At 39.8% G+C, this 19,322-nt stretch overlaps 1 protein-coding gene and 1 non-coding gene across 2 annotated transcripts in view; both read left to right on the forward strand.

Moving 5' to 3' along the window:
* ZC3H18 (zinc finger CCCH-type containing 18) overlaps positions 1-19,322 on the forward strand; it is a 589,339-nt gene that overhangs the window by 45,384 nt on the left and 524,633 nt on the right. The gene's annotated exons all lie outside the window — the stretch shown is intronic.
* On the forward strand, positions 7,833-7,914 carry TRNAL-UAG (transfer RNA leucine (anticodon UAG)). The gene has a single exon. It is a non-coding gene; the product is annotated as a tRNA-Leu (tRNA).

Genomic DNA, 19,322 nt, shown 5'->3' on the forward strand with positions numbered 1-19,322 from the left:
AAATCGATATTTATGGTCAAAAGATGTACCTCAGGTAATTTTTAAAAGAGGTACATCAACGACATATTGCTGATCTAGAGGGGGAGCACTGACAGATTACATCAGTGGTTCCAAGAGTTTAACAACACTGACACTACTGTCGGGTTTAAGATGTCTATTTCTGGACCTGCTGATTATGAAAGGACAGATGGGATTAGAGACAACTTTGTACTCTAAGCCCACCAATCGCAATTCCCTATTGATGTCTAATAGCTGCCATGCCCCTTCCCTTGTTAAAGGGATAATCAAATCACAATTTATTAGAGCTATTAGAAACAATTCTAGCAGAGAGAAGGGGTAGTCACAAGTACGAGATGCAAGATAGATTTGTACAAAGAGGATACTCATTGTGTCCTTACAGCAGTCAAGGAACAAATCAAAGATGTCACGCAGGAGACACTACTAACCAAGAAGAGAAGTCTGCAAAATACTGAGAATAATATCATCTTTACCACCACGTTCTCCCATAAAACCTCGAAGGTCGGATAATCCATTAAGTAACATTGGTACATTCTACTCTCGTATCCTAAACTGAAATTTTCCAAGGACACAAAACCCATAGTAGGATACAAACGCAACACTAATCTTAGAGATCTGTTGGTCATCTTAGATCCTGTTAAATGCTATACAGATGATGATTGGAAGGCTATACGCAAGGGATGCTTTCTGTGCCCTAATTGTACCATGTGTAATGGGATGATAGCCACCAAAAAGTTTAACCACCAACATGGCAGCCAGAAATATATGATTAACCACCCTATCACGTGTACCACTACATATGTAGTATACATGATGATAATTTGTTCATGTGGTCTACATTACGTGGGGAAGACCCAGGGGACTATCCGAGAAAGAATGGCCAATCATCGAGCTGCTATTATACAGGCCATAAAGAAAGGAGAATCCGAGCAACCAGTTGCACGCCACTGGCCGATAGCTAAGCATCCAGTATCTGCAATTAAAGTGATCCTCATTGTCCACATGCCTAAATTACTACATGGTGGGGATAGAAATAAACTGCTTGTTAGTAGAGATGCAGATTGGATGTTTAGACTGGATACCATACACCCTAAGGGACTCAATTCTCTGCCTGACTTTGGTGCATTGTCGTAATGTGTAGTAGTAATGTGTCATTGTGGGATGGGGCACTGAGTGATTATGGATGGGGATTGGAAGGGGGTGATCTCCCGCCTTTTGACGGGATATTTACCCCAAACCGTAGTCAATGGTATTAGTGTGTGATGATGTGGATTACTGGTAGTTCACGTGATCACCACATTACCCCCTAGACCATGGAAAGAGTTCCCCTTTCTCTACAGGTGATACGGATACTCATTGTATGCAATTAGCTGTGTAATGTTCCAACAAGGGGTATTATGATGATATAAATTAAGTGTTGGTTGAGCTGCAAATGTGGGTTATCGATCAGTAACTATATTGCTTAAAACTATATGTCTATAGATGTTATATGAACCGTCATATTGGATATATACTAACACATGGGTTACGATATCTGATCACGATGCAAATCCTCAAAGTTTTTAAATTGTATTATCACTATATTGTCTCGTTTTGAGAATCTAGAATAGTTCATCATGTAATGTTTTTCACCACATGTTATATACTTACTTGCTGCCTTGATTATTAGATTCAAAGTGTTACGGTATAGGCACACTTTATCTGAGAATTTATGCATTATGAAACACGTGTGTGTTTGTAAACAGAAACTACGGAAGTGACGTCGGATATGACATAATTCCGTCGGAATTATTTGATAGTTAATTTGATATTTTAGGTCATAATACAATGATGTATGAGTAATTGATGGGTTGTTAACCAAGTGGGTAACCTTTATATGTAAATAAGAATTTTTATTTCTGTCAATTTGGGGCTATTTTGACAGGACGGAGGTATATGTTCTGACACTCTATTTAAACACAGTTGTTGTGTACACTATTTGTTCTAAAGAAGGGGAGTTTTATTCCCCCGAAACATCAATAAATTTGACACTTTTTTGGGGGAGAAACCCTGTTTTGTCTCTGATTTTGTGGGACTTATTATATTTACACGGAGCAACCGGGTGGCTGACCCCAGGAGGGCGGATTCACATTGGGACTGTTTGATATAGATATATATTTACAGTGGATATAAAAAAAGTCTACACATCCCTGTTAAAATGGCAGGTTTCTGTGATGTAAAAAAAATGAGACAAAGATAAATCATTTCAGAACTTTTTCCACCTTTTAATGTGACCTATAAACTACACAACTCAATTGAAAAACAAACTGAAATCTTTAAGTTGGAGGGAAGTAAACAAAAAAAAAAACTAAAATAATGTGGTTGCATAAGCGTGCACACCCTCTTATAACAGGGGATATAGCTGTGTTCAGAATTAAGCAATCACATTCAAAACCATGTTAAATAAGTGTCATCACACACCTGCCATAATTTAAAGTGTTTAACCCTGAATAAAGTTCAGCTGTTCTAGTAGGTCTTTCCTGACATTTTCTTAGTCGCCTCCTACACAAAAGCCATGGTCTGCAGAGAGCTTCCAAAGCATCAGAGGGATCTCATTGTTAAAAGGTATCAGTCAGGAGAAGGGTACAAAAGAATTTCCAAGGCATTAGATATACCATGGAACACAGTGAAGACAGTCATCATCAAGTGGAGAACATATGGCACCACAATGACATTTCCAAGAACTGGATGTCTCTCCAAAATTGATGAAAAGACAAGAAGAAAACTGTTCCTTGGAGGATACCAAGAGGCCTACAGCAACATTAAAGGAGCTGCAGGAATATATGGCAAGTACTGGCTGTGTAGTACATGTGACAACAATCTCCCGTATTCTTCATATTTTTGGGCTTTGGGGTAGACAGCAAGACGTAAGCCTTTTTTTACGAAGAAAAACATCCAAGCCCAGCTAAATTTAGCAAAAACACATCTGACGTCTCCCAAAAGCATGTGAGAAAGGTGTTATGGTCTGATGAAACCAAGGTTAAACTTTTTGGCAATAATTCCAAAGGATATGTTTGGCGCAAAAACAACACTGCATCTCACCAAAAGAACACCATACCCCACAGTGAAGCATGGTGGTGGTATCATCATGCTTTGGGGCTATTTTATTTCAGCTGGAACTGCAGCCTTATTCAAGGTAGAGGGAATTATGTACAGTTCCAAATACCAGTCAATATTGGCACATAACCTTCAGGCTTCTGATAGAAAGCTGAACATGAAGAGGAACTTCATCTTTCAGCATGACAACGACCCAAATCATACATCCAAATCAACAAAGGAATATCTTCACCAGAAGAAGATTAAAGTTTTGGAATGGCCCAACCAGAGCCCAGACCTGAATCCAATCAAAAATCTGTGGGGTGATCTGAAGACGGCTGTGCACAGGAGATGCCCTCGCAATCTGACAGATTTGGAGTGTTTTTGCAAAGAAGAGTGGGCAAATCTTGCCAAGTCAAGATGTGCCATGCTGATAGACTCATACCCAATTCATATTAAAGAGGTTTGTCTCTTGGTGTCTTGTTGGAGTATGGTATTTGGTAGAATATGGTGCTTCTTTATTTTTATTGCCTTTAGGATATCCTTCTCCTCTTATGGAGTATGGTATCTTTAACTTTTGGTGTAGAAAATCAACTGTATGCTGTGAGTTTAAATCCGTTCTTTATTGGAGGTTTTTTTGTGTGGAGTTTTGGAATAACACTGTTTTGCTTCTCCTCTCAGGAGCATGGTAATTTCCTTTTGGTAATAAATGGAAACCTCAGATACGAGTATAAGGTTAAAAAATATATTCTCCTTTTTATTTGAACACAAACTGATGTCTGTGCTTGTAAATAAAAATTCTCAAAGTGGAATGAGAACAGCTTTCAACAAAGAAAGATAGATTTAAATGAAAGTCACTTGGAACAAACGATAAAAGTCACAATCATGTCAGTGATGTTGGCTTTAAAGTTCCGTTTGCACAAGATCGATGAATAAAGTAAAAATATTGATGGTGGAAAATACCTGTGAATGTTATACAAACAACTGAGTGGTTTTAGTCCTTGTCCTCTGACGAAGTGAACACAGGATTCATGAAACGAGTAAGGGCACGCCCATTTGTGAAGTCGCTTCTGGTCCGACGAGACCGCAACGTTCCAGAGCGCCTCTCTGCAAGCCTGTCTGATACAGGCTGTGAATCCGAAGCCATCCGTCAAAGTGGAATACCTAACAAGGACTAAAACCAAATGTTTGGTAGGTTTAGACTGTCTAGCTGGTGGGGAATCTAGCACACCTGAAGTAAACTTTATCCCAAAGTTTAAAGAGTTATAGTTAGTTGTAGTAGGTGGCGCAAAACAAGTTGCTATTCCCAATGTGTCTTACTGTAAATATGTGTGATAATATGTGGGCTCAATATATGTTAATGTTTTGATGAGTCCTAATTTTATATTCTCTTTTGGAAAAAAATGGATGTCGAAACTATTTAAGAAATAAATATGATCCTTTATTTGATTATGGTAAATTTACCCAATAGTAGTGATGCTAAAAGTACAGTTAAACAAAAATTATTACAATTCCTTCAAAGTTTAAAAAATGACACCGGTGTCTCTATGTATAAAAATGTACATAATATATAAAAAATAAATTAAATTAAAATAATAACGTTGAAATCTTATAATTTATACAGTTTTGGGTTTATCACAAGTTGTAATTTCTAACAGAATGTTTGTAGATACAATTTTATAGTGGATAAAACAATAGTTGCTGTATAGTTCATATAGGATACTTTGTTTCAAGATCAGCTATGCAATTGAGATCTTATCTTAGGCAACTATATATCAAATGTAGAGGTATGTTGGTGCGATTTTTATCACACTATAATATAAGTATACAAATTAGTACCTTGAAGTGTATCTGTTTGATATCACTTTTGTGAGATAATTGCGGTTAAATAAACGCCGCTATGCCAGTGTTTTGATTAAGTTTCAAGATCAAGCTGGTGGCAGTTCTATATGAGCTGCTGGCGGTTAAATAAATGCTGCTTTGGTTTCCTCTTATTAGGTGGGCTTATCTGTTTGCTGCGAGAAAATTCACTTTTATATAAGTGTTTGGGTAGTTGTCGTGGCCGCTCAGTTACCTTATCCTTTGTCGGTCACGACAACTACCCAAACACTTATATAAAAGTGAATTTTCTCGCAGCAAACAGATAAGCCCAACTAATAAGAGGAAACCAAAGCGGCATTTATTTAACCGCCAGCAGCTCATATAGAACTGCCACCAGCTTGATCTTGAAACTTAATCAAAACACTGCATAGCCGGCGTTTATTTAACCGCAATTATCTCACAAAAGTGAAATCAAACAGATACACTTCAAGGTACTAATTTGTATACTTATATTATAGTGTGATAAAAATCGCACCAACATACCTCTACATTTGATATATAGTTGCCTAAGATAAGATCTCAATTGCATAGCTGAACTTGAAACAAAGTATCCTATATGAACTATACAGCAACTATTGTTTTATCCACTATAAAATTGTATCTACAAACATTCTGTTAGAAATTACAACTTGTGATAAACCCAAAACTGTATAAATTATAAGATTTCAACGTATTATTTTAATTTAATTTATTTTTTATATATTATGTACATTTTTATACATAGAGACACCGGTGTCATTTTTTTAAACTTTGAAGGAATTGTAATAATTTTTGTTTAACTGTACTTTAGCATCACTACTATTGGGTAAATTTACCATAAATCAAATAAAGGATCATAATTTATTTCTTAAATAGTTTCGACATCCATTTTTTTCCAAAAGAGAATATAAAATTTAGGACTCATCAAAACATTAACATATATTGAGCCCACATATTATCACACATATTTACAGTAAGACACATTGGGAATAGCAACTTGTTTTGTGCCACCTACTACAACTAACAAGGACTAAAACCACTCAGTTGTTTGTATAACATCCACAAAAAGATTTGTCCATACAAACACTCAGACCACCGTCCTAGTGAAAATGGTATCAGGCTTAAGATCCAATGCTTTATAGGGCTATCCCACACACCCCACTATTGGTGCCAAATACATATTCAACAAGGGGGTACAGGCATATAGGACTCAAATTAGCTTGCAAAACAGGAAAAGGATAGGAGTTGGGTTAAAACGTCCCTTTTATTGGATCTATGTGTAAACATCACAGGGGCACAGCAACACAGATTTGACCACAGCTATGGTAAAATCTGTGTTGCTGTGCCCTTGTGATTTTTACACATACATCCAATAAAATGGACGTTTTAACCTAACTCATATCTTTTCCTGTTTTGCAAGCTAATTTGAGTCCTATATGCTGTACCTCTTATGAATACACACATATATTTATACATTCATATTCTCAATAAATTTGATTATATGCTTTACATCATAGTTTGAAATTTCTGTTCTGTTTTTTTTTTACCCAACACTTTTATGACATAGAATGGAATGATTGCTTATCTGCAATATCTTTATTTTATTTTAAAGCTGTTTGATTATTTGTTTGTAAGTGAAGAGAACAATGTATTGTTACTTGTCTTGTGACACCACTTCCTGTCTGTCAGGTGTGATCTATTCTGTTACCAACATCTTTACTATAGGGCGTGCTGTTCTATTGCATTACTTTGGTTTTCCCCAATTATTATTTGCTCTCTATATAAATGTTGTTGTTTTTTTCTTTTGTTTAGTTATCAGTCTTGAACTTTTAACTTGCTCTTTGTCATGTGTATGGACATACAATTTCTTTTTGCATTTTTGTAATTTAAGATCATCTGTGACACTGTAGCATTTCATTCTCGTTCACAGTAAAATGCATTTGTTAAAGGTGTAATTCATTTTTTACTCTCTCTCTCTCTCTCTCTCTCTCTCTCTCTCTCTTATCTATCTATCTATCTATCTATCTATCTATCTATCTATCTATCTATCTATCTATCTATCTATCTATATATATATATATATATATATATATATATACACCACTTTCTTAGGTACACCTTGCTAGTAAATTTTTTGAGTTTTGGCCTTTTTCTCCACGTTTTTGTGTCATACCAGTACAAACAAAAGAAATAAACATGAGAATGCCTAAACATTTGTAATTGCAACAATTTTCTTGGCGAAATGGAGCATTATCTGACAGAAATGTAAGGGTGCCAATATTTTTGGCTTTGTGTGTGTATGTATAAATATATATATATATATATATATATATATATATATATATATATATATATACTGTATGTATGTATATGTGTGTGTATATATATATATATATATATATACTGTATGTATGTATATGTGTGTATATATATATATATATTATACACATATATTGATTATACACACACTTTTTTTAGCATTAGACCAAGAAAAAGAGAGACAAAGAGTATTATTCTCTATTTGCAGACCTTCATATCGATTGAACTGAGGTCTATACAAATAGTAGTGATTCAAGCATGTAAATAGTTTTCACAAAAAAGTTCTCCTGTGAGTGTACAGGGTTACTTCAAAAATAGGCTTTCTCCAACATAGGTGTGTCCGGTCCACGGCGTCATCCTTACTTGTGGGATATTCTCTTCCCCAACAGGAAATGGCAAAGAGCCCAGCAAAGCTGGTCACATGATCCCTCCTAGGCTCCGCCTACCCCAGTCATTCTCTTTGCCGTTGTACAGGCAACATCTCCACGGAGATGGCTTAGAGTTTTTTAGTGTTTAACTGTAGTTTTTATTATTCAATCAAAAGTGCCCGTATTGTGCAAGGTAGCGTGGCCGAGCGGTCTAAGGCGCTGGATTTAGGCTCCAGTCTCTTTGGAGGCGTGGGTTCAAATCCCACCGCTGCCAGAATCATCATTCTTACTATGCAACAATTAACGGCTGTAATGGATAATTCTGTCAAAAACATTTTAGCCAAAATAAACACTTGTCAGCGTAAGCGCGGCTGCTCTGTTTTAGATACTGAAGAGCATGACGACGCTGATATTAATATCTCTGAAGGGCCCCTAACCCAGTCTGATGGGGCCAGGGAGGTTTTGTCTGAGGGAGAAATTACTGATTCAGGGAACATTTCTCAACAGGCTGAACCTGATGTGATTGCATTTAAATTTAAGTTGGAACATCTCCGCATTCTGCTTAAGGAGGTATTATCCACTCTGGATGATTGTGACAAGTTGGTCATCCCAGAGAAACTATGTAAAATGGACAAGTTCCTAGAGGTGCCGGGGCTCCCAGAAGCTTTTCCTATACCCAAGCGGGTGGCGGACATTGTTAATAAAGAATGGGAGAGGCCAGGTATTCCTTTCGTCCCTCCCCCCATATTTAAAAAATTGTTTCCTATGGTCGACCCCAGAAAGGACTTATGGCAGACAGTCCCCAAGGTCGAGGGAGCGGTTTCCACTTTAAACAAACGCACCACTATACCCATAGAGGATAGTTGTGCTTTCAAAGATCCTATGGATAAAAAATTAGAAGGTTTGCTTAAAAAGATGTTTGTGCAGCAGGGTTACCTTCTACAACCAATTTCATGCATTGTCCCTGTCGCTACAGCCGCATGTTTCTGGTTCGATGAGCTGATAAAGGCGGTCGATAGTGATTCTCCTCCTTATGAGGAGATTATGGACAGAATCAATGCTCTCAAATTGGCTAATTCTTTCATCCCTCGACGCCACTTTGCAATTGGCTAGGTTAGCGGCTAAGAATTCTGGGTTTGCTATTGTGGCGCGCAGAGCGCTTTGGTTGAAATCTTGGTCGGCTGATGCGTCTTCCAAGAACAAGCTACTTAACATTCCTTTCAAGGGGAAAACGCTGTTTGGCCCTGACTTGAAAGAGATTATCTCTGATATCACTGGGGGTAAGGGCCACGCCCTTCCTCAGGATCGGCCTTTCAAGGCAAAAAATAAACCTAATTTTCGTCCCTTTCGTAGAAACGGACCAGCCCAAGGTGCTACGTCCTCTAAGCAAGAGGGTAATACTTCTCAAGCCAAGCCAGCTTGGAGACCAATGCAAGGCTGGAACAAAGGAAAGCAGGCCAAGAAACCTGCCACTGCTACCAAGACTGCATGAAATGTTGGCCCCCGATCCGGGACCGGATCTGGTGGGGGGGCAGACTCTCTCTCTTCGCTCAGGCTTGGGCAAGAGATGTTCTGGATCCTTGGGCGCTAGAAATAGTCTCCCAAGGTTATCTTCTGGAATTCAAGGGACTTCCCCCAAGGGGGAGGTTCCACAGGTCTCAGTTGTCTTCAGACCACTTAAAAAGACAGGCATTCTTACATTGTGTAGAAGACCTGTTAAATATGGGAGTGATTCATCCTGTTCCATTAAGAGAACAAGGGATGGGGTTCTACTCCAATCTGTTCATAGTTCCCAAAAAAGAGGGAACGTTCAGACCAATCTTAGATCTCAAGATATTAAACAAGTTTCTCAAGGTTCCATCGTTCAAGATGGAAACCATTCGAACTATTCTTCCTTCCATCCAGGAAGGTCAATTCATGACCACGGTGGATTTAAAGGATGCGTATCTACATATTCCTATCCACAAGGAACATCATCGGTTCCTAAGGTTCGCATTCCTGGACAAACATTACCAGTTCGTGGCGCTTCCTTTCGGATTAGCCACTGCTCCAAGGATTTTCACAAAGGTACTAGGGTCCCTTCTAGCTGTGCTAAGACCAAGGGGCATTGCTGTAGTACCTTACTTGGACGACATTCTGATTCAGGCGTCGTCCCTTCCTCAAGCAAAGGCTCACACGGACATCGTCCTGGCCTTTCTCAGATCTCACGGATGGAAAGTGAACGTGGAAAAGAGTTCTCTATCTCCGTCAACAAGGGTTCCCTTCTTGGGAACAATTATAGACTCCTCAGAAATGAGGATTTTTCTAACAGAGGCCAGAAAAACAAAACTTCTAGACTCTTGTCGGATACTTCATTCCGTTCCTCTTCCTTCCATAGCTCAGTGCATGGAAGTGATCGGGTTGATGGTAGCGGCAATGGACATAGTTCCTTTTGCGCGCATTCATCTAAGACCATTACAACTGTGCATGCTCAGTCAGTGGAATGGGGACTATACAGACTTGTCTCCGAAGATACAAGTAAATCAGAGGACCAGAGACTCACTCCGTTGGTGGCTGTCCCTGGACAACCTGTCACAAGGGATGACATTCCGCAGACCAGAGTGGGTCATTGTCACGACCGACGCCAGTCTGATGGGCTGGGGCGCGGTCTGGGGATCCCTGAAAGCTCAGGGTCTTTGGTCTCGGGAAGAATCTCTTCTACCGATAAATATTCTGGAACTGAGAGCGATATTCAATGCTCTCAAGGCTTGGCCTCAGCTAGCGAGGGCCAAGTTCATACGGTTTCAATCAGACAACATGACAACTGTTGCGTACATCAACCATCAGGGGGGAACAAGGAGTTCCCTAGCGATGGAAGAAGTGACCAAAATCATTCTATGGGCGGAGTCTCACTCCTGCCACCTGTCTGCTATCCACATCCCAGGAGTGGAAAATTGGGAAGCGGATTTTCTGAGTCGTCAGACATTGCATCCGGGGGAGTGGGAACTCCATCCGGAAATCTTTGCCCAAGTCACTCAGCTGTGGGGCATTCCAGACATGGATCTGATGGCCTCTCGTCAGAACTTCAAAGTTCCTTGCTACGGGTCCAGATCCAGGGATCCCAAGGCGGCTCTAGTGGATGCACTAGTAGCACCTTGGACCTTCAAACTAGCTTATGTGTTCCCGCCCTTTCCTCTCATCCCCAGGCTGGTAGCCAGGATCAATCAGGAGAGGGCGTCGGTGATCTTGATAGCTCCTGCGTGGCCACGCAGGACTTGGTATGCAGATCTGGTGAATATGTCATCGGCTCCACCTTGGAAGCTACCTTTGAGACGAGACCTTCTTGTTCAGGGTCCGTTCGAACATCCGAATCTGGTTTCACTCCAGCTGACTGCTTGGAGATTGAACGCTTGATTTTATCGAAGCGAGGGTTCTCAGATTCTGTTATCGATACTCTTATTCAGGCCAGAAAGCCTGTAACTAGAAAGATTTACCACAAAATTTGGAAAAAATATATCTGTTGTGTGAATCTAAAGGATTCCCTTGGGACAAGGTTAAGATTCCTAGGATCCTATCCTTCCTTCAAGAAGGATTGGAAAAAGGATTATCTGCAAGTTCCCTGAAGGGACAGATTTCTGCCTTGTCGGTGTTACTTCACAAAAAACTGGCTGCTGTGCCAGATGTTCAAGCTTTTGTTCAGGCTCTGGTTAGAATTAAGCCTGTTTACAAACCTTTGACTCCTCCTTGGAGTCTCAATTTAGTTCTTTCAGTTCTTCAGGGGGTTCCGTTTGAACCCTTGCATTCCGTTGATATTAAATTATTATCTTGGAAAGTTTTGTTTTTAGTTGCAATTTCTTCTGCCAGAAGAGTTTCAGAATTATCTGCTCTGCAGTGTTCTCCTCCTTATCTGGTGTTCCATGCAGATAAGGTGGTTTTACGTACCAAACCTGGTTTTCTTCCAAAAGTTGTTTCTAACAAAAACATTAACCAGGAGATTATCGTACCTTCTCTGTGTCCGAAACCAGTTTCAAAGAAGGAACGTTTGTTGCACAATTTGGATGTTGTTCGCGCTCTAAAATTCTATTTAGATGCTACAAAGGATTTTAGACAAACATCTTCCTTGTTTGTTGTTTATTCCGGTAAAAGGAGAGGTCAAAAAGCAACTTCTACCTCTCTCTCTTTTTGGATTAAAAGCATCATCAGATTGGCTTACGAGACTGCCGGACGGCAGCCTCCCGAAAGAATCACAGCTCATTCCACTAGGGCTGTGGCTTCCACATGGGCCTTCAAGAACGAGGCTTCTGTTGATCAGATATGTAGGGCAGCGACTTGGTCTTCACTGCACACTTTTACCAAATTTTACAAGTTTGATACTTTTGCTTCTTCTGAGGCTATTTTTGGGAGAAAGGTTTTGCAAGCCGTGGTGCCTTCCATTTAGGTGACCTGATTTGCTCCCTCCCTTCATCCGTGTCCTAAAGCTTTGGTATTGGTTCCCACAAGTAAGGATGACGCCGTGGACCGGACACACCTATGTTGGAGAAAACAGAATTTATGTTTACCTGATAAATTACTTTCTCCAACGGTGTGTCCGGTCCACGGCCCGCCCTGGTTTTTTAATCAGGTCTGATAATTTATTTTCTTTAACTACAGTCACCACGGTACCATATGGTTTCTCCTATGCAAATATTCCTCCTTAACGTCGGTCGAATGACTGGGGTAGGCGGAGCCTAGGAGGGATCATGTGACCAGCTTTGCTGGGCTCTTTGCCATTTCCTGTTGGGGAAGAGAATATCCCACAAGTAAGGATGACGCCGTGGACCGGACACACCGTTGGAGAAAGTAATTTATCAGGTAAACATAAATTCTGTTTTTGTGCACAAATTAAGTGAAAAATAGTTGCCAGTAATTTAACATAAAAAATAACTTTTATTGATATTTATTTTAAAAGACAGCAAAAATGTGTTCCTGCTGCGCTGTCACATAATGTTAAAAACACTACACCTTTGTAACCAGTTGAAATAATGTTACAATGAGATCCAACTGCTGCTACATAAGTAACAAAGTTCAGGTGGCTCTCGTTTTACAACGGTTCAATTTACACCGTTTCAGAATAACAACCTTTTTTCCCAGTCATGTGACTGCTATTGAAAAGCATTGAGAAGCAGTGCATTTATTAAAATAGCCAGTAGGTGGAGCTGTCCGCTTGTGTTGCAGCAAAGCCAAGCAAGCTGAAATTAATCAGTTTAACCAGACCTGAGCTATCGAGCAGATTTCAAAGGAACAAGATCTTCCGGTCTATAAATCAGTCCAGATTGGAATGCATAAAAAGAACTATTTGCAGAAAAATGCAAGTGAAGTCTGTGTTGTGTGATTATTTTATTAGGTTTATAATGCTGTTTAGCAAATGTTTTTGCTTATTTAACTTAGTTTAATTATATATTCTGTGTTGTGTGATTATTTTATTAGGTTTATAATGCTGTTTAGCATTTAAAGTCTTCATTTCAAAGCTTTAAAAATAATGTATTAGATGTTACTCATGACAATTTTGAGAGGGGCCTGGAACCCATCTCCCTCACTTCCCATTGACTTACATTATAAACTGGGTTTCAACTTACAACGGTTTCGATTTACAACCATTCCTTCTGGAACCTAACCCTGGCGTAAACTGAGGGCTACCTGTATACACATGGGGATACAAGGGCCGGGGAGTGAGACTGGCTTAACCCCTTAAGGACTGGGCATTTCAGACAAAAACTTCCCCAAAAGACAAGAGCATTTTTAACATTTTTGCCATCACTGCATTTAAACAGAAATAGAGCCTTTTTTATATTTGCATATCCAAACTATATATATTTTTTTTAGTAGACAACCCAAAGTATTGATCTTGGCCCATTTTGGTATATTTCATGCCACCATTTCACCACCAAATGCGATCAAATAATAAAAAAAAAAAACGTTAACTTTTTCACAATTTTAGGTTTCTCACTGAAATTATTTACAAACAGCTTGTGCAGTTATGGCACAAATGGTTGTAAATGCTTCTCTGGGATCTCCTTTGTTCAGAAATAGCAGACATATATGCTTTGGCATTGTTTTTTTTTGGTAGTTAGAAGGCTGCTAAATGCTGCTGCGCACTACACTTGTATTATGGCCAGCAGTGAAAGGGTTAATTATGTAACTTGTAGGGTTAATTTTAGCTTTAGTGTAGAGATCAGCCTCCCACCTGGCACATCCCACCCCCTGATCCCTCCCTGACCCCCCTCAAACAGCTCTATTCCCTCCCCCACCTTACAATTGTCACACCACCATCTTAAGTACTGGCAGAAAGTCTGCCAGTATGAAAATAAAAGCCCTTTTTTATTTTTTTTTTAAATATAATTGCTTCAGTGTAGGTCCCTCCCTGAACTCCCCCCCCCCCCCCAAAAAAAAAGCCCTCTAACCCTTCCCCCTCTACCTATTTGCCACTATCTTAGGTACTGGCAGCTGTCTGCCAGTACCCAGTTTGCTGCAAAATTGGCAATTTATAAAATAAAAAAATAAAAGTCCCATTTTTTTTTCTGTAGTGTAGCTGCCCCCACCCCAATACACTACACCCTCCTAGATCCCATTCTGAGGGATCTCCCTCGTTGCCCCCACTCCCTCCTTCCCCCTTAACGCCGCATTTTTTTTTGTATTCCCTGTAGCGTGGTCGAGTGGTCCCACCCACTCCCGCCCGCCTCCAGCGATGGGCCGCCCACTGCCTTGCTCCTTATGCTCCCACCCACCAACGATCGGCACCACCACTGTCCGATGCAGAGAGGTCCACAGATTGGCCCTCTCTGCATTCGTAACTCTGCAAATCTATTTCTGCAGTGCCCCACTCGGGCACATGGGACGATATATACTTAGCCTATAAGATGCTGCAGGTTTTGGAGTCAGCTTATGTTATTCCCTTCTGGACTGGGTGAAATTTTGCCATGTCTGTTGGGAATTCTTCCTTTTGTATTGGTCTTAGAAACATAGATTTTGACGGCAGAGAAGAGCCGTAGACCCAGCAAGTCTGCCCAATATTTCCTAATAGTATAAACGTATCTATTTCGTAGGATATCCTTATGCTTATCCCAGGCATTCTTAAAGTCCGTCCTCCACAGTGTCATTACCATATCTTGTGGAAGTTTATTCCCGGAATCAATTACCATTTCTGTAAAGAAGTACTTTAGCAAATTACTACTAAATCTACTACCTTTTCAGCTTGAGATCATGACCCCTTGTTCTTGAATTTCTCTTTATAAAAATACACTCAGCCTCCGCTTTACTAAGCCCTTTAGTAAACTCGAAAGTTGCTATCATACTTTAAAGCTTATTAAAGCTGAGGCTGTGAGCAACTTAGCTTAGCTGCTGTTTTTTATATTTCAGATACAGACATTTTTTGAGTTAGCCAATGTGAGGGGCGAGATCATTTTTCTTTATTTCACAACTTTGAATACCTACATTAAAGAACACTGCACCAATCAAACCTTTGTCATGCAGGTAGAATTTATTATCTAGAACATTTTGTTTAGCTAAACATACTACTATTCGTCTAGAAGACAGTACCTTTTTTAAAGACCCTTTAGACAGAAAACTTGAATTTTCTCTAAGAAGGGAACTTTTACATACTGACTATTCTTAGACCAGCTATATCTATTGCTGACGTGGCTGCTGCTTCTACTTACTGGTTAACCAGTCTTGCACAGCAGTTGTTCACTATATATATTCAAATCTATTGAATTTACTTTAAAATGCAAACAATTTTATTTGCGATGCAATATTTAAAGGGACATTATGCACTCAAAAAAATATGGGGTATTTAAATAAAAAATTAAAAGAAAATATAAAGTTTGTAATTGACATGTATTAGCAATTTTTCTGCTAAAGCTTCTAAAATTAATGACAAAGTTTCACTACATAAGAATACGTTCGTAGGACACACTAGCTACAAAGCAAGGAGTTTTTCCTCGCTCCCTAGCTAGTGTCCTTATAGATGTAGATTCTATGCGGTGGCATCTGAGGACTGTCCGTTCTCCTATGGTCCCTAAACAGAAGCTGAATATGAATATTGAATATGGGCATTCTTACACAATTCAGAAATGTCAACACTCGGCTTCTGTTTAGGGACCATAGGAGAACGGACAGTCCTCAGATGCCACCGCATAGAATCTACACCACACGCATTATAATAAATATATGACCGGTGTTGAAGATATGTGCGCGGCATCTTAGTGCATAACTGTGAGTGATAACAGTATGTGAGGCTGGACGTGTTGTGCGTGAATACTGCGGTATACCGTGCATTGTGTGTTAGTTTGCTTTACTCCCCGTATGTAGTAGTACGTGCCAGCAGCCTCCTCCTTGTAGCTTATGACTAATAAGCACGGTGCTCTACTAGTTATCAAAGTTTACATTGCGTATAATGTACTATATACGCAATATTCTCCAAGCTTTTGTGCACGTCTCATTTGCTCAATTATCCCCTTAGCGATATGCTATGTTGCAGCATTGTGGGCAGTGCGTGAGTATGAGCATTGAATATGGGCATTTCAGCTATGTTAGAAAGCATGATCATACTCACGCACAGCCCACAATGCTGCAACACATAATAACAGCCAATTTGTGGGGCTCAGTCTGAAAACGGAGGGGGACAGCTGGCAGGCAAGTAAACAATTAGAAAGGGGAACAGGGTGCTGGGCATGGGGCCCAGTGAGTGAGATTCCCTATTCCCCTGCACAGTGGAACAGTCATGGAGGGGATTGTAATTGACAGCTCCAGCATGGGGGCTGGCTATAAGGACACTAGCTAGGGAACGAGGAAAAACTCCTTGCTTTGTAGCTAGTGTGTCCTACGAACGTATTCTTATGTAGTGAAACTTTGTCATCAATTTTAGAAGCTTTAGCAGAAAAATTGCTAATACATGTCAATTACAAACTTTATATTCTTTGAATTCTTTATTTAAATACCCCATATTTTTTGAGTGCATAATGTCCCTTTAACATTTTATGAAAATTAACATCAAAAGTATGTCACTAGCTGTACTTACCAGAAGAGCCCTATGGCTTAAATCCTGGAATGCGGACATGTCTAAAACTAGATTGTCTCTTTCTAAGGAAAGAAATAGTTTGGGTCTCAAATGGATTCTATTATTTCTACTATTATTGGAGGCACGGGAGCTTGTCTTCCTCGAGACAAAAAGTCAAAAGGGAAATTTTAAAGCTCCTAATAGTTTTTGTTACTTTCGACAGAATAGAGAACCGAAAATTAAAATTTACTCCTTCAAACTCTCTGGCTCAATCTGGAGACCCACTTCATATTGGAACAAATACAAACGGAATAAGAAATCTAATCCATCCTCTAAGACTGCATGAAGGTATTACTCCAAGCCTAGTTTTACTGGTAGGGGTAGATTAAGCCTTTTCTCTTGCAAGGTGTATCCAGTCCACGGCTTCATTCTTTACTTTTGAGATATTCTCATTCCCTACAGGAAGTGGCAAAGAGAGCACACAGCAGAGCTGTCCATATAGCTCCCCCTCTAGCTCCACCCCCCAGTCATTCTCTTTGCCGTCTCTAAGCACTAGGGTCTCTTTACGGGAGGGTAAAGTGAATGTGGTGTTAGATTTGTAGTTTTATATCTTCAATCAAGAGTTTGTTATTTTTAAATGGTACCGGTTTGTACTATTTACTCTCTAGCAGAAAAGTGATGAAGAATTCTGCTGAGAGAAAAATGATTTCTCCAACATAGGTGTGTCCGGTCCACGGCGTCATCCTTACTTGTGGGATATTCTCTTCCCCAACAGGAAATGGCAAAGAGCCCAGCAAAGCTGGTCACATGATCCCTCCTAGGCTCCGCCTACCCCAGTCATTCTCTTTGCCGTTGTACAGGCAACATCTCCACGGAGATGGCTTAGAGTTTTTTAGTGTTTAACTGTAGTTTTTATTATTCAATCAAGAGTTTGTTATTTTAAAATAGTGCTGGTATGTACTATTTACTCAGAAACAGAAAAGAGATGAAGATTTCTGTTTGTATGAGGAAAATGATTTTAGCACCGTAACTAAAATCCATGGCTGTTCCACACAGGACTGTTGAGAGCAATTAACTTCAGTTGGGGGAACAGTGTGCAGTCTCTTACTGCTTGAGGTATGACACATTCTAACAAGACGATGTAATGCTGGAAGCTGTCATTTTCCCTATGGGATCCGGTAAGCCATGTTTATTAAGATAGTAAATAAGGGCTTCACAAGGGCTTATTAAGACTGTAGACTTTTTCTGGGCTAAATCGATTCATTATTAACATATTTAGCCTTGAGGAATCATTTATTCTGGGTATTTTGATATGATTATATCGGCAGGCACTGTTTTAGACACCTTATTCTTTAGGGGCTTTCCCTAATCATAGTCAGAGCCTCATTTTCGCGCCGGTATGGCGCACTTGTTTTTGAGGACAGCATGGCATGCAGCTGCATGTGTGTGGAGCTCTGATACATAGAAAAGTCTTTCTGAAGGCATCATTTGGTATCGTATTCCCCTTTGGGCTTGGTTGGGTCTCAGCAAAGCAGATTCCAGGGACTGTAAAGGGGTTAAATATAAAAACGGCTCCGGTTCCGTTATTTTAAGGGTTAAAGCTTCCAAATTTGGTGTGCAATACTTTTAAGGCTTTAAGACACTGTGGTGAAATTTTGGTGAATTTTGAACAATTCCTTCATACTTTTTCGCAATTGCAGTAATAAAGTGTGTTTAGTTTAAAATTTAAAGTGACAGTAACGGTTTTATTTTAAAACGTTTTTTGTGCTTTGTTATCAAGTTTATGCCTGTTTAACATGTCTGAACTACCAGATAGATTGTGTTCTGACTGTGGGGAAACCAAGGTTCCTTCTCATTTAACTATATGTATTTTATGTCATAAAAAAATTTAGTAAAAATGATGCCCAAGATGATTCCTCAAGTGAGGGGAGTAAGCATGGTACTGCATCATCCCCTCCTTCGTCTACACCAGTCTTGCCCATACAGGAGGCCCCTAGTACATCTAGTGCGCCAATACTCCTTACTATGCAACATTTAACGGCTGTAATGGATAATTCTATCAAAAACATTTTAGCCAATATGCCCACTTATCAGCGAAAGCGCGACTGCTCTGTTTTAGAAAATTCTGTAGAGCATGAGAACGCTGATGATATGGTTTCTGAAGGGCCCCTACACCAGTCTGAGGGGACCAGGGAGGTTTTGTCTGAGGGAGAAATTTCAGATTCAGGAAACATTTCTCAACAAGCTGAACCTGATGTGATTACTTTTAAATTTAAGTTGGAACATCTCCGCGCTCTGCTTAAGGAGGTGTTATCCAATTTGGATGATTGTGATTATCTGGTCATTCCAGAACCACTATGTAAAATGGAAAAGTTCTTAGAGGCCCCGGGGCCCCCCGAAGCTTTTCCTATATCCAAGCGGGTACATTGTTAGTAAAGAATGGGACAGGCCCGGTATACCTTTAGTACCTCCCCCCATATTTAAAAAATTGTTTTCCTATAGCGACCCCAGAAAGGACTGATGGCAGACAGTCCCCAAGGTCGAGGGGGCGGTTTCTACTCTACACAAGCGCGCCACTATACCCATAGAAGATAGTTGTGCTTTCCAAGATCCTATGGATAAAAAATTAGAAGGTCTGCTAAAAAAGATGTTTGTTCAGCAAGGTTCCC

Source organism: Bombina bombina, chromosome 1 (genome assembly GCF_027579735.1).
Source record: "Bombina bombina isolate aBomBom1 chromosome 1, aBomBom1.pri, whole genome shotgun sequence".
Taxonomy (NCBI): Eukaryota; Metazoa; Chordata; class Amphibia; order Anura; family Bombinatoridae; genus Bombina; species Bombina bombina.